This window comes from Scyliorhinus canicula, chromosome 1, assembly GCF_902713615.1.
Source record: "Scyliorhinus canicula chromosome 1, sScyCan1.1, whole genome shotgun sequence".
In the NCBI taxonomy this organism is placed as follows: domain Eukaryota; kingdom Metazoa; phylum Chordata; class Chondrichthyes; order Carcharhiniformes; family Scyliorhinidae; genus Scyliorhinus; species Scyliorhinus canicula.
The window spans coordinates 63,087,478-63,109,397 of record NC_052146.1 but is presented as its reverse complement, the minus strand read 5'-3'; the positions used below and the strand labels follow the sequence as shown (position 1 = coordinate 63,109,397).

The 21,920-nt window shown below is 48.4% G+C and overlaps 1 protein-coding gene and 1 non-coding gene across 3 annotated transcripts in view; one reads left to right on the top strand and one right to left on the bottom strand.

The window, feature by feature from the left end:
• Positions 1-21,920, bottom strand: part of sppl3 (signal peptide peptidase 3) — a 254,970-nt gene that overhangs the window by 188,081 nt on the left and 44,969 nt on the right. The window contains exon 2 of one of the 2 annotated variants that reach the window (XM_038791592.1): positions 16,854-17,001. The exons of the other annotated variant lie outside the window; for it this stretch is intronic. The gene's annotated coding sequence lies outside the window, so the exon portion shown is untranslated. The remainder of the gene's footprint in view (positions 1-16,853; positions 17,002-21,920) is intronic. 2 annotated transcript variants of the gene reach the window in all.
• Positions 9,632-9,765, top strand: LOC119978799. The gene has a single exon (XR_005463576.1). It is a non-coding gene; the product is annotated as a small nucleolar RNA ACA64 (small nucleolar RNA).

The window sequence follows — 21,920 nt, the reverse complement described above, 5'->3', positions numbered from 1 at the left end:
GTTGGTTTGGGAATTCTCGGATTCTTAACTCCCCCACACAAACGCCATGATTAGACGGTCTACATTTTAGAAAAAGGCCTTGGGGATGAAGATTAGTATGGATCTAAACAGGAAGAGGAACCTCAGCAGTACGTTCATCTTGATCTTCTGCACTCTCCCAGCCAGGGAGTGGGAGTGAGCCCACCTTTGTAGGTCTCTTTTTTTATTTTTACTTCCTCCACCAGGCTGGTCAGGTTCCACTTGTGGATATGTGTCCAGTCTGTGGCTATCTGGATCTCCAGGTAACGGAATCCTTTCTGAATCTTTTTAAACAGCAGCCCCTCCAGCTCTGCCCCTCCCCCATTTGGGTTCACTGGGACTGCCTCCCTTCGCTCAGGTTAAGTTTGTAACCTGAAAAAGGTTCCAAACTCCTTCAAGATCTGCAGTATTGCCTTCAGTCCCTCCTGTGGCTTTGAGACATAGAGGAGCAGGTCATCTGCATAGAGTGAGACTCTGTGCTCTCTGTCTTCTCTCCGGATTCCCTGCCAGCTTTTTGCCAGGGATTCGATCGCTAGCGTGAACAAGAGTGGGACAGGGGTCAGCCCTGTCTTGTTCCTCTCCATAGCTGGAAGTATTCAGAGCTGGTGGGGTTAGTTCAGACGCTTGCTTTCAGAACGTTGTACAGGAGCCTTACCCGGGCGGTGAACGCTGCTCCTCACCCAAACAGTTCCAGTACCTCGAGGAGGTAATTCCATTGTATCAGTGAAATTGTGACCTGCGCGAGCGTGGGGGGTAGAATGCCCCTTGCCAGTAAGTCCACGAACATGTCCCTTAGGTGTGGGGCCAGGGCTGGTGCAATTTTTAATAGAAATCTTCCGGGAACCCGTCGGGTCCCGGTGCCTTCCCTGTCTGCATGGAGCTGAAGCTCTCCGTGATTTCTCCCAGATCTATTGGTGCTTCCAGCTTCCCCCCCTTCTGTCTTCGCCCACAACTGGTAGTTCCAGTCCATCTAGGAACTGTTTCATCCGTGTCCCCATTTGGGGGCTTGGAGGTGTACAGTCCCGATAGAAGGTCTCAAATGTCCGATTGACCTCCTTTGATTCTGTTACCAGTCTGCCTCTGCTATCCTTCACCTGCGCTATTTCCCGCGTGGCTGCCTACTTTCTCAGCTGTTGAGCCAACAGGCGGAAAGCCTCGTCTCCGTGTTCGTAGAAGGTCTCCCATGTCTGGTGGAGTTGGCACACTGCTTTCCTGGTGGACAGCAGGTTAAAGTCCTTTTGCAGCTTCTTCCTCTCTGCCAGCAGCTCTATGGCCGGGGCTTCGGAGTTATTTCCGTCGACTTCCAGAATGAAGTCCACTAGTCGTTGCCTGGGCACCCTCTCTTCCTATCTCTGTTTGCCTTGTAGTCTATGATCTCTCCTCTAATCATGGATTAGTATGTCCAGCCTCTATGTGGGGCGCTGGGCACGGCCTGTCTCCAACCACACATCCACGTAGTTCGGAGCGTGGTCGGAGATGACAATCGCGGAGTATTCCACTCCCGTGATCCATGGAAGCAGTGATCCCTTTTCTCTACACCTTGCTATAACTAACATTATATTCTGCAGTCTCTCATTCCTTCCCCATGTACGGTATGCATGGTTTGTACAGCATGCAAGAAACAATACTTTTCACTGTATACTAATACATGAGACAATAATAAATCAGATCAAAGCACCGATTTCCCTACCGGAAGGAAGTCGATACGGATGTACACCTTATGCACTTGTGAAAAGTATGCAAATTCCTTTCCTCCAGGGTGCAGGAAACTCCATGGGTCCATCACCCCCATCTGCTCCACAAAAGCCCCTAGTTCCACAGCCAGTTCTGGGGTTTGATCGGTCGGTCCTGCACGCAGTTAAAGTCACCCTGCAGTGGGTCCTGCACGCAGTTAGTTCGCTCCCCCCATAATCAGTCCATGTGTCAATGCCGGGGATCTACGCCATAGTCCTCTATGAATTCTGTATCGTCCCAGTTGGGAGCATACATATTTAGCAGTACCACCTGTGCCCCTCCCAGGACATCGCTGACCATGACGTACCGCCCCCCTGGGTCTGTAACTGTCTTGGTTTCCAAAAACCTCGTCCTCTTGTTTAGTATTGCTACTACCCTTGCCCTCACCCCGTAACACGAGTGGCATGTCTGGTCCACCCAGCCCTTCCTTACCAGCAGTCGGTTCTTCTCCCTCAGGTGCGTCTCTTGTAAGTAGATTATGTCTGCTTTTAGGCTTCTTAGGTGGGCGAAGACTCTGGTTCTTTTCACTGGGCCGTTTAGTCCACTTACGTTCCAGGTGACAATCCTGGTGGGGGATTTCTGCCCCCCCCCTGTCCTGCAGCATCACCCATACTTACCTGTTGGACGAGTCCCTGCACTCCGGGGTTTCCCTTTGTTAGCGGGGGCCACCCAAAATGGCCACGGTCGCCGCTCTCACTATGAGGTTGGGCCCCAGTGCTCCGGGGTTTCCCTTTGTACCGAGGGCACCCAACATGGCCGCCAACTATGTGTACACCACGTGGATGCTCCCCTGCACTCCGGGGTCTTCCTGCGCCTTGATGCTGTCTCAAGTGGCTGTTTGCGGTGCCATCTTGGTTCCTCACCCCGCTCCAAGCCGAGTCCCAAGTCCGGTTTGTTTCTCTGCCTCAACCTCCGTTTTATTTGTTGTGCGTTCCCCCTCTGACCAACACCCCCCCCCCTCCGACCCCAGTGTTCTTGCCTTCTGTTCCACCCCTCTTTGTTCCAGGTGCTCCCTCTCCCCCAAGAGGTGCACCACGGTCCTCCTTTCTTTCTGCCCTCCCGTGTTGCCCCTCCTAATTAGTACAGTGGCTCCCCTCCCAGTATTTGTCTGGCTCGGACCCTGCTTTACTCTCCTCTTCTGCCCCTTATCTCGCCCTCCTGTCTGCTTTTCTCACTCACCCTCCTATTGCTCTGCTCGCCCTCATCACATTGAGAGAAGAGACGAGCCCGAAAACAAGGCAGCACAGTCCCGCGTAAAACAGAAAACATATGCACACAGTTTGTGATATTATTGTCTCTGTTTGCGGTCTGTCCTCCGCTCTTTGTTCCGATTCTTTTTTCCGCCTTACAGTCTTCATGGTTGTTGAAATTGTTCCTCCCCCAATTTGTTCGATTTAACAAACTCGTCAGCCTTTCGCTGGGGTGTTGAAAGACAGTTCCTCCCTTGAATGTTATCCAGAGTCTGGCCGGGAATAACATCCAAATACACACCCCATTTTTGTAGATTGCTGATTCTGCTCTGTCGAACTCAGCCCTCTTTTTTGCCCGGTCCGCCCCAAACCCTTATATTCTTCCCTTCTTTTGTGCACAATTTTGTCTGACGGGCCTACCATAGGATTGTTTTTTTATTTTGGGGGGGAGGGGGGGGGGGGGGGGGGGGGGGGGGGGAGATGGTCGCCACGTCCTGTTCCTGCTCCGCTGTTTGGTTCACCAGCTTTTCCAACTTCCTGGTTCGCCTGAACCTCCGTCTCGCCTCATGGGGCTGCCTGTCTGCGCGCCTGCAGCTGCTGCTCCTAATGCCTCGCCGTCCCCTCCGTTTATTACTTCCATGAATCTTCCTTTTATGTTTCTTTCGTCTTCGGCTGGGCTTTGGTGGGCTCATTAAGCCAAAATTCTTGCTAAATTGCCTGTTGGGATCATTTGGGAGGAGAGCCACCTGACGTGCATCCGCTCAGCACATCACCGTCACCGGAAGTCCAGTTTGAAATAGTTGATCAAAATGTGGCAGATGTTCTGAATGGATAATATCCCAACTTTGCACAATTCAGTTCTTAGCACTGAAGTAATTTTAAACAGAGGAGACAAAACACTAACAAAACTGCAAATTAATCATCAATGCTAATGCCAAATAAAAAACAATGCCCAGCTTTAAAAAAAAGCTGGTGGAGAATTGCAAAAGTTGAACATCTGCAGGCAACACCAGTATTTCTGGTAAAATTAATTTCCAGCCCCACCATCTGTTCCTTGGACTGTGAATAAGACCATAAGACCATAAGACATAGGAGTGGAAGCAAGGCCATTTGGCCCATCGAGTCCACTCCGCCATTCAATCATGGCTGATGGGCATTTCAACTCCACCTACCAGCATTCTCCCCGTAGCCCTTAATTCCTCGCGACATCAAGAATTTATCTATCTCTGCCTTGAAGCCATTTAGCGTCCCGGCCTCCACTGCACTCCGCGGCAATGAATTCCACAGGCCCACCACTCTCTGGCTGAAGAAATGTCTCCGCATTTCTGTTCTGAATTTACCCCCTCTAATTCTAAGGCTGTGCCCACGGGTCCTCGCCTAACGGAAACAGTTTCTTTGCGTCCACCCTTTCTAAGCCATGTATTATCTTGTAAGTTTCTATTAGATCTCCCCTTAACCTTCTAAACTCCAATGAATACAATCCCAGGATCCTCAGCCGTTCATCATATGTTAGACCCGCCATTCCAGGGATCATCAGTGTGAATCTCCGCTGGACACGCTCCAGTGCCAGTATGTCCTTCCTGAGATGTGGGGCCCAAAACTGGACACAGTACTCCAAATGGGGCCTAACCAGAGCCTTATAAAGGCTCAGTAGCACATCGCTGCTTTTATATTCCAACCCTCTTGAGATAAATGACAACATTGCATTCGCTTTCTTAATCACAGATTCAACCTGCATGTTTACCTTTCGGGAATCCGCGACTAGCACTCCCAGATCCCTTTGTACTTTGGCTTTATGAATTTTCTCACCGTTTAGAAAGTAGTCTATGCTTGGATTCTTTTTTCCAAAGTGCAAGACCTCACATTTTCTCACGTTGAATTGCATCAGCCATTTCCTGCACCACTCTCCCAAACTGTCTAGATCCTTCTGCAGCCTCCCCACTTCCTCAGCACTACCTGCCTGACCACCTAACTTCGTATCATCGGCAAACTTCGCTAGAATCCCCCCAGTCCCTTCATCCAGATCATTAATATATATGGTGAACAGCTGCGGCCCCAATACTGAACCCTGTGGGACACCGCTGGTCACCGGCTGCCATTCCGAAAAAGAACCTTTTATCCCAACTCTCTGCCTTCTGTCAGACAGCCAATCCTCAACCCATGCCAGTAGCTCACCTCGAACACCATGGGCCCTCACCTTACTCAGCAGCCTCCTGTGTGGCACCTTATCAAAGGCCTTTTGGAAATCCAGATAGACCACATCCACTGGGTTTCCCTGGTCTAACCTACTTGTCACCTCCTCAAAGAATTCTAACAGGTTCGTCAGGCACGACCTCCCCTTACTAAATCCATGTTGACTTGTTCTAATTAATTATCTTAGTTCCCTGTTTCCATCGCTCCACCAATATAGGCTAAACAATTACGTCCCTGAAATTCCCTTCAATAATTAATTCATCTTTACCCAGTCAGAAAATGGCTCATTCTCATAGTACTGCACAAAGAGAAAGTGCACACACACCAGTGGCAGCCAGGGCACATGAGATGGTCTGACAAATTTTGCAGACTTTGTTACTTGTTAATGCTGTTCATTTCTCCTTTTTTTTTTGTACTTTTACAATTTTGATATGGTTATTTACGGGGGTGTTGTTCTGCTATGTTTTCTTTTGCTGTGGGGCACTGTTCGAGTTGTGTATCTTGCGGGGAGGGTCGGGGGGGTTTGTTGTATTCCATGTCGGGTTGGGGGTATGGAGTGGGGCTGGTATTTGGGAGCTGCGTCAGAAGGGTGTGGTGGGGCAGTGCGAAAGCGCGGGCTTTCCTCTGGTTTCCCGCGCTGCGGGGCGGAGACTGTGACGGGGGGAGGCGGGTTCTTCCCCGCGCTGGAGCGGTGCCTGGAGGAGGGATAGATTGGGGGATGATCCCACTTTGGGAGGGGTTGGGTTATTGGCGGGAGTTTCCGGGGTCAGCAGAAGTTAGCTGACCCACGGAAGTACATTGGAGGACGGTTCGCGGCTAGGAGGGTTCCTAGCCTGGGGGGGGGGGGGGAATACCGGGTTGCTGCTGGTAGGGTCAGGAAGGAGCTGGGGGGACAGAGGTGAGGTGTTGTCGCCATGGGAACTGGGTCGGGCAGGGGGTGCTGGCCTGGGGCGGGCAGTCGACGGGCTATGGCTAGTCGACATGGGAGGGGGGCGGGACGCCCTCTGATCCGGTTGGTCACCTGGAATGCGAGAAGGTTGAATGGGCCAGTGAAGCGGTTGAGGGTACTGGCTCATCTGAAGGGGCTAAAGGCAAATGTGGCAATGCTTCAGGAGACCCACCTGAAGGTGGCGGACCAGGTCCGCCTGAGGAAGGGATGGGTGGGGCAGGTTTTCCACTCTGGGTTGGATGTGAAGAACCGGGGAGTGGCGATTCTGGTGGGGAAAAATGTGTTGTTTGAGGCATCGGAGGTGGTGGCGGATAAGGGGGGCAGGTATGTCATGGTTAGGGGCAGGCTACAAGGAGAGAAGGTGGTACTGGCTAGTGTGTATGCCCCAAATTGGGACGATGCGGGCTTTATGAGGCGTATGCTGGGACGGGTCCCGGATCTGGAGGCGGGAGGTCTGATCATGGGGGGGACTTTAATACGGTGTTGGATCCTTCACTGGATCGGTCCAGCTCTAGGACGGGTAGGAGGCCGGCGGCGGCCAAGGTACTGAGAGGGTTTATGGACCAGATGGGTGGGGTGGATCCATGGAGGTTTGTGAGGCCGAGGGCACGCGAGTACTCTTTCTTCTCCCACGTACATAGGGTCTACTCTCGGATAGATTTCTTCGTGGTGAGTAGGGGACTGATTCCGAGAGTGGAGGAGGCCGAGTATTCGGCCATTGCAATCTCCGACCACGCTCCGCATTGGATAGAGTTGGAGATGGGGGAGGTGCGGGACCAGCGCCCGTTGTGGCGGTTGGATGTGGGGTTGTTGGCGGAGGAGGTGGTGTGTAGGAGGGTCCGGGCAAGTATTGAGGGGTACCTCGAGGTGAATGATACGGGGGAGGTTCAGGTGGGGATGGTCTGGGAAGCCCTGAAGGCAGTGATTCGTGGGGAGCTGATATCCATCCGGGCACACAGGGAGAGGAGCGAGAGGGATAGACTGGTGGGAAAGATGCTGGAGGTGGACAGGAGGTATGCAGAGGCACCAGAGGAGGGACTGTTGGGGGAGAGGCACAGCCTGCAGGCTAAATTTGATTTGCTGACCACTAGAAAGGCGGAGGCACAGTGGAGGAAGGCACAAGGGGCAGTGTACGAACATGGTGAAAAGGCGAGTAGGATGCTGGCTCATCAGCTCCGCAAGCGGGATGCGGCTAAGGAAATTGCTGGAGTGAGAGACAAGAGTGGGAATGTGGTGCGGAAGGGGGTAGAGGTGAATGAGGTCTTCAAGGACTTTTACGGGGAACTGTACCGGTCGGAGCCAACGGGGGAAGAGGAGGGGAATGGAGAGGTTCCTTGACGGGCTTTCTTTCCCGAAGGTGCAGGAGGAGAAGGTGGAGGGGTTGGGGGTGCCGATTGAGCTGGAGGAGCTAGTTAAGGGGATCGGGCAGATGCAGTCAGGGAAGGCACCGGGGCTGGATGGGTTCCCGGTGGAACTTTATAAAAAGTTTGTGGACCTAGTGGGCCCCTTGCTGGTGCGGACACTCAATGAAGCGTGGGAAGGGGGGGACTTTGCCCCCGACGATGTTGCGGGCGCTGATCTCGTTAATTTTAAAGAGGGACAAGGACCCCCAGCAGTGTGGTTCATACAGGCCCATATCTCTCCTCAACGTGGATGCTAAGGTGCTGGCAAAAATCCTGGCCATCAGGATAGAGGACTGTGTGCCAGAGGTTGTGCACGAGGACCAGACAGGTTTTGTGAAGGGAAGGCAGCTGAACACGAATGTGCGGAGATTGTTGAATGTCATCATGATGCCGGCGATTGAGGGGGAGGCAGAGATAGTGGTGGCGCTGGATGCAGAGAAGGCCTTCGATAGAGTGGAGTGGGGGTAACTATGGGAGGTGTTGGGGAGGTTTGGATTTGGTGAAGGGTTCATTAGATGGGTAAGGCTGCTATACGAGGCCCCGATGGCGTGCGTGGCCACGAATAGGAGGAGGTCGGAGTACTTCCAGGAGGAAGGAATTGGTAGGCTCCCGCTTAGGCGGGCAGGGGAGAGCTTTAGGTACCTGGGGGTGCAGGTGGCCAGGGACTAGGGGACTCTTCACAAGCATAATTTCACCAGACTTGTAGATCAGATGGAGGAGGAGTTAAAGAGGTGGGACATGCTGCCATTATCGTTAGCGGGGAGGGTACAGTCCGTCAAAATGACGGTGCTTCCGAGGTTCTTGTTCCTCTTTCAGTGCCTGCCCATCTTTATCCCCAGGGCCTTCGTTAGGAGAGTGACTAGCAGTATTCTGAGCTTTGTGTGGGCGCATGGGACTCAGAGTGAAGAGGGTGCTCCTGGAGCGAGGGAGGGATAGAGGCGGGCTGGCGCTACCCAACCTTCTGGGGTACTATTGGGCGGCCAATGTGTCAATGGTGCGTAAATGGGTGATGGAGGGGGGACGGGCGGCGTGGAAAAGAATGGAGATGGCGTCATGTAGAGGTACGAGCCTGGGTGCCATGGTAACGGCGCCGTTGCCGCTCTCCCCCAAGAGGTTTACCACGAGCCCGGTGGTGGCGGCGACCCTAAGAATCTGGGGACAGTGGAGGCGGCATAGGGGGGAAACAGGGGGCTCGATGAAGGCTCCACTGGGTGGCAACCATCGGTTCATCCCGGGGAACAAGGATGGGGGATTTAGGGGGTGGCAAAGGGCGGGCATCAGCAAATTGAGGGACCTGTTTATTGGCGGGAGGTTTGCGGGCCTGGGGGAACTGGAAGATAAATTTGGCCTTCCCCAAGGGAACATGTTCAGATACTTGCAGGTAAAGGCGTTTGCTAGGCGACAGGTAGAGGGATTCCCTTTGCTGCCCTCGCAGGGGACGATGGACAGAGTGCTTTCGGGGGTGTGGGTCGGAGAGGGGAAGGTGTCTGACATCTATACGGTAATGCAGGAGGTGGAGGAGTCGTCAGTGGAGGAGCTGACGGCTAAATGGGAGGAGGAACTCGGGGAGCAGATAGAGGACGGGACTTGGGCGGATGCCTTGGAGAGAGTCAACTCTTCCTCCTCATGTGCGAGGCTTAGTCTCATCCAATTTAAGGTGCTGCACCGGGCCCACATGTCCGGGACCAGGATGAATAGGTTCTTTGGGTGTGAGGATAGGTGCACCAGATGTTCGGGGAGTCCAGCGAACCACGCCCATATGTTCTGGGCATGCCCAGCACTGGAAGAATTCTGGAAGGGGGTGGCGGGGACGGTGTCGAGGGTGGTTGGATCCAGGGTCAAACCAGGGTGGGGACTCGCGATTTTGAGTTGCGGTAGAGCCGGGAGTGCAGGAGGCGAAAGAGGCCGGTGTCCTGGCCTTTGCGTCCCTAGTAGCCCGTCGAAGGATCCTGCTACAGTGGAAGGATGCAAGGCCCCCCCAAGTGTGGAGACCTGGATCAGTGATATGGCGGGATTTATAAAACTGGAAAGGGTCAAATTTGCCCTGAGAGGATCAATATAAGGGTTCTATAAACGATGGCAGCCTTTTCTGGACTTCCTGGCGCAAAGATAGGTATCTTGGTCAATAGCAGCAGGAACCTGGCACCCTCTGAAAATTACCAACAGCATTATTAGTTACTGTCGGTAAGATAAGGGTGCCCACATTAAAAGGTACACTAAAAGCTTATTGTCCACTTTTGTATTGCATGTGGCCAATAAAACCCGTGTGCCAATAATTTTTTGTTTTGCAATATCCTCTAAGAAAGCATCATTACTTGGTATTGCATGAAAGCAGCAGCAATAGTTTCTGTATTGTGATTTAATTTTCATGGTTGGTTACAGGTAGTGAATGGTCAAGAATTGAAAGTATGGCATCTAAGTAGGGGAATGAACCTTCAGAGATCTAATCTTTGAAGTCTGGGCATTGTCTTAGTGGAATTACAGTGAGGTACAACTGCGGGGGCGGGGAACACTTCACATTGCAGTGTTAGGCTGAGCCAGACCATTCCCATGTTTTGAAGCTATCTCCTGTCCAGTTCTTTCCAACTGCTCCCTTAATCAAAAAACAATCTTCTTTTCCTAAATGCCTCAAAGGATATGCTTAAAATTAAAATTTGAAATGAAGCACAATGGTGTGGATACTGGAAACCTGAAATAAAAAGTTAGCTACATTGGACTTTAAAAAAAAAATAGCAGCAGCAACCGGGGGGGGGGTTCCTTATTGCAGTTTCTATTCTGTAACTTTATATTGTGTTAATTTGCGTTGTTGTTAAAATGCTGTGTTGTGCATGGGGGTGGGGCGAATGTGTATGATTGTTAATATTATTGTTATTTTTGGTATTTTACTATGGTACGTTATTCTTGTATAAATTCAAAATTTTTCAATAAAAATTTTTTTTTTAAAAAAAAGTTAATGCTGTTCATAATTCAAGACCCAAAACTGTAGAGCAATATTTCTCTGGATGGTTGATATTTTTCAGAAATTGGATCAGAGAAATGGCACAGTTCTACATGGCACTGACATGAAACCGCTTTGGATATTGTTGGGGGGTTGGAGAGGCGGCGGCGGGGGGGGAATGGACTCAGGGAAAAGCAACAGCAGCCAAGTTCTCGGCACCATGGGTGCCTCTGCAGCTCAGATGGGTGTAGAAAAAATATGAGTGGCAGGGCTACAGTAATAGGGGATTCAATCATTAGGGGCACAGACAAATGCTTCTATAGCTGCATATGTGAATGAAGGATGGCATGTTGCCTCCCTGGTGTCACGGAGAGGCTGCAGGATATGCTGGGGAGGGAAGGTGAACAGCCAGAGGCCATGGTCACATTGGTACCAACGATATAGGCAAACTAAAGGATGAGGACCTGCAAGCTGAGTATAGGTGGTTAGTAGATAAACTAAAATGCAGGACTGGGTGGCATGATAGCACAGTGGGTAGCACTGTTGCTATAGCATGATAATGCTGATAATGTTGAATTAATACAGCATTGCAGAGCTATGCACTATGAGTGCATCTTTACTGGTTTTGGTTGAATTCAAATGAGACTTGGCCACATTTAGTGTTCACCACTGTCAACAGTTAATGTTCATTTTGCCATATATAAATCATAGTAACCATAGAATTTAATTAAGTTTGGAATATGTGCAATTTAGCAGATTGCAAACAACACCAACAACAAGCGCTACGGTCCCTGGTTCAATTCCCGGCTGGTGTCATTGTCTGTGCGGAGTCTGCACGTTCTCCCCGCATCTGCGTGGGTTTCCTCTGGGTGCTCCGGTTTCTTTCCACAAATCCCAAAAGACGTGCTGTTAGATAATTTGGACATCCTGAATTGTCTGTGTAATCAAACAGGCACCGGAATGTGGCGACTAGAGATTTTCACAGTAACTTCATTGCAGTGTTAATGTAAGCCTACTTGTGACAATAAAGATTATAAAAAGTAATAATCTCAGGATTACTCCCAGCTCCACACACTATAGAGAGCAGCAATAGGAAGATAGATCAGATGAATGCGTGGCTGGAGAGATGATGTAGCCGGGAGGGGTTCAGATTATTGAGGCATGGGTTCTGGGGCAGGTGGCACTGCACAAACTGGACGGGTTGCATCCGGGCAGTGCTGGGACCAATGTCCTTACGAAGGGTTTCACTAGCTCTGTTGGGGAGTATTTAAACTAGTGTGGCAGGGGGATGGGATCCCTGGAGTAGGGCAAGATAGGTCAAAATCAGATCAGGAAGACGGAGGTAGTACACTAGCTAGTGACATAGAAGATGTCATGACAGACTTGGAATTACAGGAGAACCAAATGTCTCTAGCAAGGGAAAATGGTGGGGTTGAACAGTTTATACTTCAATGCAAGTATTACAACAAGGTAGACGAGTTAAGGGCACAGGTAGACACATGGCAACATTATATTGCTGTTATAACGGAAACCTGGCTAATGGAGGGGCAAAACTGGCAGCTCAATATCCCTGGATACAGAGTTTTCAGGCAGGATAGAATGGGAGCAGCACTAACGGAAGAATCCGTTCCAGGAATGAGAAGGGATGATATACTAAACGAGTCAACAAGAATGCTTTATGCGTTGAACTTAGAAATAGAAAAGGGGCAGTCACACTACTGGGAGTATATTACAAACCCTGAAATAGTGAAAGGGAGATAAAAGATCAAATATGTGGGCAAATTTTTGCCTCTATTAACAAGAGGGCAATAATAGTAGGAGATTTTAACTATCCCAATAGAAACTGGGATTCAAACAATACAAGGGGAACTGAAGGAGAAAAATTCATACAGTATGCCCAGGAAAATGTTTTCAACTAATTAGTGACTACCCCAATGAATGGAGATGCAATTCTAGACCCAGTCTTGGGGATGAAGGCAAGTGGGTAAAAGTGATGGTTGATGGCCACATCGGGGATAGAGATCACAATTCAGTTAGATTCAGTGTTAACATGGAAAAGGAGATAAAGCAAGAGTTAACATTTTTGAACCAGGGAGGGCAAATTTTGCAGAAATGAGAAGGGACTTGGCTGAGGTGGACTAGCCAGCATTACCAAAGGATAAAATCAGTGGAAAACCAGTGGGAAGCACTAAAAGGAGAGATCCTAAATTTTCAAAGTAGACTTGTCCCCTCCAAAAATAAGAGTGATACTTATTTTAAAATGAATATTTTGTCTCAGTGTTTACAAAGGAAATGGATGATGCAGATATGGTAGTCCAGGAGGAACACAAACACATATTTGATGGGATCAGCATAAAGGGAAATATTCAAAGGATTGGAATCCTTGAAAGTTGAAGTCGCCAGGGCCAGTTGGATTATTTCCGAGGCTACTGAAGGAGTTCGGGGAGGAGGTAGCAGATGCTCGGAGAATTATTTTTCAATCCTTACTAGACACAGGAGAGGTACCAGTGGACTGGAGAAGTACGAATGTGGTCCCATTGTTTAAAAAGGGATTGAAGGAAATGCCAAACAATTATAGGCTTATTTTCACTTCTGTAACTTTTCCCAACTCTGCCCCTGCCTCATTAATCTGCTGCTGAACCCCCAACCAAACCTTTGTTGTTACCTCTGGACCTGACTATTCCAATGCATGTCCGGCTGGCCCCTCAACTTCCAACCTCAAACTGGAGATCATTCAAATCTCTGCTGCCTATGCCCATATCCTAACTCACACCAAGTCCTGTTCACCTGACACCCCAGTGTTGACTGACCTACATTAAGTTCTGGTTAACAAACAGCACAATTTTAAAATTTTCTTTCTGGTTTTCAAATCCTTCTGTGGCCTCACCTTTCCCTCTTTCTGCAAGTTGTTCCAGCCTAACAACCCTCCAGGATATCTCTGCTCCTCCAATTCTGGCCTCTTTCGCATCCCATTGTAAGTGCTCTGCCAGTGGCAGCCATGGCTTTCAGCTGGCCAAAACTCAGGAATTCATTCCTTAAATCTCGCCACCCTGCTTCTCCTATCCTTCAAATCGATCTCTCAAGTCAAATGTTTTGCCCCAATATCTTCTGGGCTTAGTATTAAACTGTGTATTAAGTGCTTTGGGATTAGGTGCATTAGGCAGCACGGTAGCATTGTGGATAGCTCAATTGCTTCACAGCTCCAGGGTCCCAGGGTGGATTCCGGCTTAGGTCACTGTCTGTGCGGAGTCTGCACATCCTCCCCGTGGGTTTCCTCCGGGTGCTCCGGTTTCCTCCCACAGTCTAAAGATGTGCAGGTTAGGTGGATTGGCCATGATAAATTGCCCTTAGGGTCCAAAATTGCCCTTAGTGTTGAGTGGGGTTACTGGATTATGGAGATAGGGTTGGGGTGTTGACCTTGGGTAGGGTGCTCTTTCCAAGAGCCGGTGCAGATTCGATGGGCCGAATGGCCTCCTTCTGCACTGTAAATTCTATGATAATCTAAATTCTATGATAATATCACAGGTACTATATCAATGCAAGTTGTTGTTTGCAATTTGCAAAATTACAGATATTCCAAACTTAATTAAATTCTATGGTTACTATGATTTATATATGGCAAAATGAAAATTAACTGTTGACAGTGGTGAACACTATAAATGTGGCCAAGTCTCATTTGAATTTAACCAAAACCAGTAAAGATGCACTCATAGTGCATAGCTCTGCAATGCTGTATTAATTCACCATTAGCACAATTATGCAGCTTTTTCCTCGAGTCTTTTCACTGCCTGTTTTTTTTTTTAAAAAGAGCTTCCATTTCACTGAGGAGGCTTCAATCCAATACACATCCAACAACCTGCTCTCAAAACTCTGCTCACATTCTTGGGGCTATTACTAATTCCACCAGAGCAGCTGAGACAATTTGCAACATTCTAAATCAAATCATCCACAAAATTATTTTAAAATAAAGTCAATGCAGCCCGTCTCCCAATGTTGACAGATCCTTTAAAACATTTCAGAATCTGGACCCACATCCTCACCAAAAACAAATCAGTTCTTCCTTGGGCCATACCCGATGTATCTGGGTTCACTCATTAGTTTTTGATATATGTTGATTACAGACAGAACACCAAGGCAAAACATTATTTCTGCCTCAGCGTTGCAGGTGACCAGACTTTGCTCCAATCTGATTTATGAAGTAGAAATATTTTTTAATATTAGTAAACTTCAGGAATCATCAGTTCCCATTTGGAAATGTTTATGTTACAAAAGGAATCCTAAAATTAAAAACAGCAAGTGTCGACAAGATCAGGGCACTGGCTGGTGGAACTACGAGACCACCACTGCAGCCTTGGTTCAACAATACCACCCTTACTCCTACATCAGATCATGTCCCACTCCCAGAGACATATGCACATAATCCAGCTAGAACATTAGCGCCATGTTTCGGATGAGACATTAAACTGAAGCCTGGTTTGTCCTCTCAGACATATTTAAAATATCTCAATTAGCACCCCATGGCCCATGCAGTATGGGAATTCTCCTAGTGTCTTGGTCATCATTTATCACTCAACCAACATCACAAACTCTTATAGGATCATTGCTGTTTACGGGGTTTTGTTATGTGTAAATGTGTTACCACATTTTCTGCATTACGATAGTATTGAGACTATACTTGAAGTACTTCAATGGCTTAAAAAAACACTTTTGGGTGTCTGTAGGTTGTGAAAAGTGCTATATATATGCAAGTTCTTTCCTTTCTTTGTTGAGGACAATACCAAAATGGAGTTTCAAACTGAAACGTTTCTGATCATCTCACATTTGACTATCTTTGGATTCTTTAATCCGAATACATAAAATTTGTACAAAATTCGCTCAATTAATCATATACTGAAGATGATCTCATGATATTAAAATTAACTGTAACAACTCATGAGAAAATCACACGGCAATTATTCATAACTAAAGGGTAGAGGAATGCTGTGCTAATTGTAACATTCCAAGCGTCAATTCTTAGGAGCAGACTGCACATTGTTCTAATCCGACCAGTTATAGTGAACCTGTTTGATTAAAACAGAGCTACAAAAGTGGCCATGTTGCAAAATGTAGATTGTCATTTTAAATAAATTTTAATATTTCATGTTCTTTTAATCCTGAAAATTTTCCTAAAATATGGCACTGGATGGTTATGAGAAAGAACTCCAATACAAGACAACGTAAACTAACTTTAATTTCAAAAGAAACAAAAACTACTGTAGCTTGCTTTTACATAGGCAGAAAACTCTACACTTCAAGTCCGGTATCATTATAATAACATTACAACTGTTTTATACATGTTTCTGAAATTACAAACTAACTGACCCAAGGACTGAATAATCAATCATTCATTCTGAAAAAACTACAATTAGTCTTCTGCAAAGAATTTGCAAGGTTTTTTAAAAATTGAGCACAAGACCCACCAAGAGTAACTGCCCTTACTAGCTTTAGCACCAACCCCCTTTAAGCTACTCCATAAATATTGACTTTGCTTTGTGCACATATGGGAAGTCTGCTGAAAGATTCTGCGTTGCAGCATCAGCTTTGACAAATGTTCTGCCCGCGATCATCACAGGAATGCTTTTGGCAACGGTTGTGAAGAGGAAATTCTACCCCAATGACAGCCTGGCTATGGCCCAGTAAATCAGTTTGCTGGAACGGTGTATAACTGCTAGCTATCTTAAAATTAGATACATTATAAAAGAAAACAAGTATGCCATTAAAAGGTCCTTAATTTCAGGATATTATGACTATAATTATACAAATGCCTGTCATACAAAGTTTCTAGGTGGACTCATTCTGAAACAAATCATGAATACTGTCACGATAACTGCGTTCCAGGCAGATTTTAACGACCAGTGTTTTATTAGCTCTCTCAAGGTAAAATTTCTAGATGGCATAATATCCCCTCAATAGAACCCAATGACAACTCATCACAAGTTCAGTTATTGAAAAATCACCAAATCCTTCACAAGGTGTAGTTTGCCATGAACTACGCATCATTTTTCATTCTCCCAACACAATGAGCTGGATTTTGGGATCTGACCTAAGAAAGTTGCCAATAAACATCTAGCGATCTCTGTTGTGCAGTCTTTCCCTTTCCCACTGACTGTTTCAATATGATAGAAGCCAAAATAAATTTCATTGTATTTTTTAAAGTTATGAAAATGAAGCATCCTGATACTTCGCAAACGTTTTTTTTTACAAAAGGTTTTTCAGGGCTGGTGAGGGTGTTTAGCATACACAAGTTAAAAACCAAGTTATATTTCATTCAATACAGCAGTGTTTTTCCAGGGACCCATTTTTACCAACCGGCCAACTTTCGGGACCCAACCCGGCCGACCTTCCTGACCCACGCCGGCCGACCTGTGCGAACCACCGTTTTCTCTTACCCGGTTTGCTGCTGACAAAACTGGAGGAAATGGTTTTGGGTCCCTTTGGCCCTCGTATACGCTCCTCCAATGTTGGATGAAGATGAAGCCTTCTGGTGTCGGAAAGTGTGGAGTCTCCAACTGTCAAAAGTTCTGCTTTTTTCTCCCCCTGTAAAATTTATGAAATAAAATACCCCGAACTTGTAAAAAATAAAAACAAAAAATAAAATGAATGGAAAAAAAATTAAATAAATAAACCCCCCCCCCCCGAACTTATAAAACACAAACCTGCGACCGTTAAAAAAAAAAGTGGCCACACTGCGCATGTGTGCCAGATCATCAGCACGCATGCGTATTTTTTGTTTTTAAAAACATGTTCGCGGCCATTTTCAAGGCCACTTGCAGGCGGCGTTAACAGCCGGCTGATGAGGCTGTTGCGCGCAAATTTGCGCGATCGGGAGCGCCGCGACCATCCCGACACCCGCCCGCAACATCCCGCGGGTCGCGCCCCCGGGTTTGACAATGCCTGCAATACAGCATAACATTTTCCATGGGGATTTTGTTTCTTCCACAATGAACAACAGCATGAGGGGAGGTTCTTGTCAATTCATTGATTGCAATCGAGGAGTGCCTCAACAATTGCAACTTTTGGATCGTCATGTTATTCTACACAGTTTTGCTGTCATTACCAACACAAAATCCTAGCCAATGAACTGAACTAAAACACTACCCAGATTTTTTTTTTTTTAAATATTTTTATTCTCTTCCTTTTCCACATTTTCTCCCAAATTTACACCCACAACAATAATCAGCAACAAATATGTTAACAATAACAATCCCACCCTCTCACCAAACCCCAAACATTAGCCCGCACGTTTACATAAACAAATGACAAAAAGGAATCAGGGATCACCAATAGTCACCCTTAATACACGCAGCCGCCCTCCCCCCCAACCATCCCCCCCAACTAATGTTCGATGTCATCCAGTTCTTGAAAGTGCATAATGAATAATGCCCATGAATTGTGGAACCCCTCCGCCCTTCCCTTCAGTTCAAACTTAACCTACTCAAGAGTCAAGAACTCAACAGGTCCCCCCGCCACGCCAGGGCACAGGGTGGAGAGGCTGCTCTCCATCCCAACAGGATCCGCCTTCTGGCGATCAACGTGGCGAAGGCTACGATATCTGCCTCCGCACCCATTTCCAACCCTGGCTAGTCCGATACCCCGAATATGGCCTCCCGGGGACCTGGGTATAGTTTCACGTGCAGCACCCTGGAAATTACCCAAAAAACCTCCTTCTGGTAATCCTCTAGCAGCACACACACACCCCCGCCCCCTCCCCCCCCCCCCCCCCCCCCACTCTACACATATCTGCTACTCCTTCAAAGAATCGACTCATCCTCCCCCTCGTGAGGTGTGCTCTGTATACCACCTTCAGCTGCAACAGCCCCAACCTTGCTTTGATCCCTTGCAGTAGTGCCTTATCCTCTTCAAAAATAGCTCCGTACACCGCTGACACTACCCCCTTCTCCGGTCCCCTTGTCGTCAGCTCCTCCTTCAGCAATGTGGAGGCCGGTTCTTCCGGGAAGCTCTGTATCTCCTTTCTGGCAAAATCTCGAACCTGCATGTATCTAATAATTTCTCCCTGCTCCAGCCCATACTTCGCTTCCAGCTCCTTCAATCCTGCAAACCGACACCCAAGAAACAAATCTTTTAGCGTCTTAATCCCCTTCTCTTCCTATTTCCGAAATTTCCAGCCCACCTGCCTGGCTCAAATCTGTGGTTGCCCCAAATCGGCATTTCCCTTGACCCTGCCCCCAACCAGAAGTGTTGGCGAAACTGCCTCCAAATTCTCAATGATGAAGCTATTATTACCGGACTCCCTGAATATTTCCTTGGAGCTACCGGGAGCGGCGCTGTTGCTAGTGCTTTCAGTCCTGACCCCCTGCACAAACCCTCCATTCTGATCCACTGGGAATCACCCCCTCTGACCCAGATCCGCACTTTCTCCACAATCGCCGCCCAGTAGTAGTACATCAGGTTCGGAAGACCCAACCCCCTGCCTGCTTTCCCCTCTGTAGCAGCACCTTTCTCACTCTGGCCACCTTCACTCCCCATATGAAAGAGGTAACCCTTCCCTCAATCTCCTGAAAAAAGCCTTTGGGAGGAAAATCGGTAGGCATTGAAAAATAAACAGAAATCACAGCAGGGCATTCATTTTAACCATCTGTACCCGACCCGCCAGTGACGGAGGGAGACCATCCCACCTTGCCAGATCCGCTTTCACTCTCCCCACCAAACTAGAGATGTCCCAGTTGAGACACCATAAAATACTCACTCTTGTCCAGGTTCAGCTTGTACCCGGGGAAAGAACCAAATACTCGCAGTAGCTCCAATATGCCCCCTATCGACACACTCGGTTCTGACACGTATAACAGCAAGTCGTCGCCATATAAGGACACCCTATGCTCTCTTTCCCCCCTCCCCCCCCCCGGATTCCTTTCCATGCTCCAGAACTTCTTAATGCGATGGCCAACTGCTCAATCGCAAGTGCAAACAGCGGGGGGGGGGGGCTCGTCCCACGGTGGAGAGAAAATGATCTCGAACTGATGTTGTTTGTGCGGACACTCGCCTTCGGCTCCTTATATAGTAGCTTTACCCAGTTCGCAAATCTTGGTCCAATCCAAACCGCTCCAGAACTGCCATCAAGTACCCCCATTCTACCCGGTCGAACGCCTTCTCAGCGTCCAATGCCACAACCACCTCTGTTTCCTTCCCCGGCGCTGGTGCCATAACGACATTCAATACCCTCCTAATGTTCGAAAAAAGCTGCCTCCCTCTCACAAACCCCATCTGATCCTCACCTATCACCTTCTGGAGGCACTCCTCCAGCCTACCCGCCAGTACCTTCGCCAATACTTTTGCGTCCACATTCAGAAGTGACATGGGCCTATACGACCCACACTCCGTCGGATCCTTACCTTTTTTTTTAAGCAACAGTGAAATCAATGCCTGCCCCAAGGTTTGTGGCAGCACCTCCTTCACTATCACCTCTTCAAACATCCCCACTATCAGGGGTGCCAGCTTATCCTGGAACTTTTTATAATATTCCACCGGAAACCCATCCAGCCCTGCCACCTTCCCCGACTGCTCCACTATTGCTTCTTCTAATGTAGCCCTGTCCCCCTCTCCTGGCCTCGGGTACTCCAACCCATCCAGAAATTCCTGCATCTCAGTCTCCCCCCGGGTGGCTCTGACCTGTACAACCTCTCATAAAACCTTGTTAATCAGATCCGGAACCACCACCAATTTCCCTGCCCTATCCCTCACCCGAGGAACTTCCCTTGCCACTGCTTCCCTCCAGAGCTGACCTGCTAACATACATATAGCCTTATCTCCATGTTCATAAACTGCACCCCTTGCTCGTCTCAGTTGGCACACCGCTTTCCTGGTAACAGTCGGTCGAAGCTCACCTGTAGTTCCTTCCTCTTTTCCAGCTTCGCTGGGTCCCCATCTTCTGCATAACTCCCATCTCCTCCAACATCTCATCTATTACCCTCTGCCGCTCCAACCTCTCCTCTTTGTCCACTCTGGCCTTAAATAAAATTACCTCACCCCTCACCACCACCTCCCAGACAACTGCCTTCGACACCTCATCTGTACAGTTGAAATTTACATATTCCTTAATTACCTTTTCAATTTTCTCACAGAACATTTGGTTCCCCAAAAGCCCCACATCAAATTTCCACCCCGGCCTCTGCGCTACCCCCTTCTCCAGTACCATATCCACCCAATGCAGAGCATGATCTGACATTGCAATTGCCGAGTATTCCGACCCCTTAACCCCAGTCAGCAAAGCCTGCCCCACCACAAAGAAGTTGATCCGCGAGTATGCCTTATGGACTGCCGAGAAAAACGAGTACTCCCGTTCCCTTGGGTGCAGGAACCTCCAAGGGTCCACCCCTCCCATTTCCACCATTAGTCCAGCCAGCGCCTCCTCTTTCTCTCTCTCTCTTTCTCCCCCCCCCCCGATGGCACCAGCGAACACGTGATCTGTCCAACCTTGGCTCCTGCACCAAGTTCCAGTCACCCCCCCCCACAATCAGTTTGTGTGTGTCCAAGTCGGGGATGGCCCCAAACACCTTCTTTGCGAATCCCACATCATCCCAATTGGGACCACTTAACAGCTCCACTAATCTCCCCTCCAGAGCCCCTGTCACAATCACATATCTACCCCCCTGATCTGCCACCACCTTCTCCATCTGGAAGTGTACCCTTTTGCTGACCAGCACCGCTACCCCTCGAACTCTTCCATCAAATCCAGAATGAAACATTTGACTAACCCAGCCCTTTTTAAGTCTCACCTGGTCCTTCACCCTCACGTGAGACTCCTGCAGCATTGCCACTTCGGCTTTCAAACTTTTTAAATGCTCAAGCATCCTTGACCGGACCTCCTAGCCCTCTCACGTTCCACGTGACTATCCAAACTAGGGGTCAGTCACCACCCCCACCCTTCTTATCCACCATCATACCACCGGGCCCTGCCCCATAAGCCTGACCCGCCCCAGTCCATTATTAACATCAAACCTCTTCCCTCCACCCCCCCTCCCAAGAACCCCCCTACACTTCCCCTTGAAAAAATATCTCCCAGCATCAATACCTTTCTCTCCGCTCTCTCTTTCCTCCTCTCCTCCCCCTCCCCTCCCCCCCTCGCTCGCCTCGTAGGCCCATTGAAGTCTGCTATCCAGGCTCTAATGTCCACAGCCCTCCTCTCACCTCACCTCCGTTCACTAGCTGACTTTAGTTAGCTAGCGCGGGTGGCTCCCCCCCCCCCACCCCGGCAATATATATCGTCCCCTTCCACCCATTCCCAGAGAAAGAAAAAACAAAAACAATCCAACCCATACAATTCACTAAAATAAGATTTAACCGCCGCAACACATAACGCCAATCAACCCACCATTAACTTGAACTCTGTAACAATGCAAAGAGAATTAAATTACAATAAAATTACAAAAAAGTTTATACATTTTCCAGCTGCCCAAACACAGTCCAGTCTCTCTTCCAAGCCTTCTGCCCTCATGAAC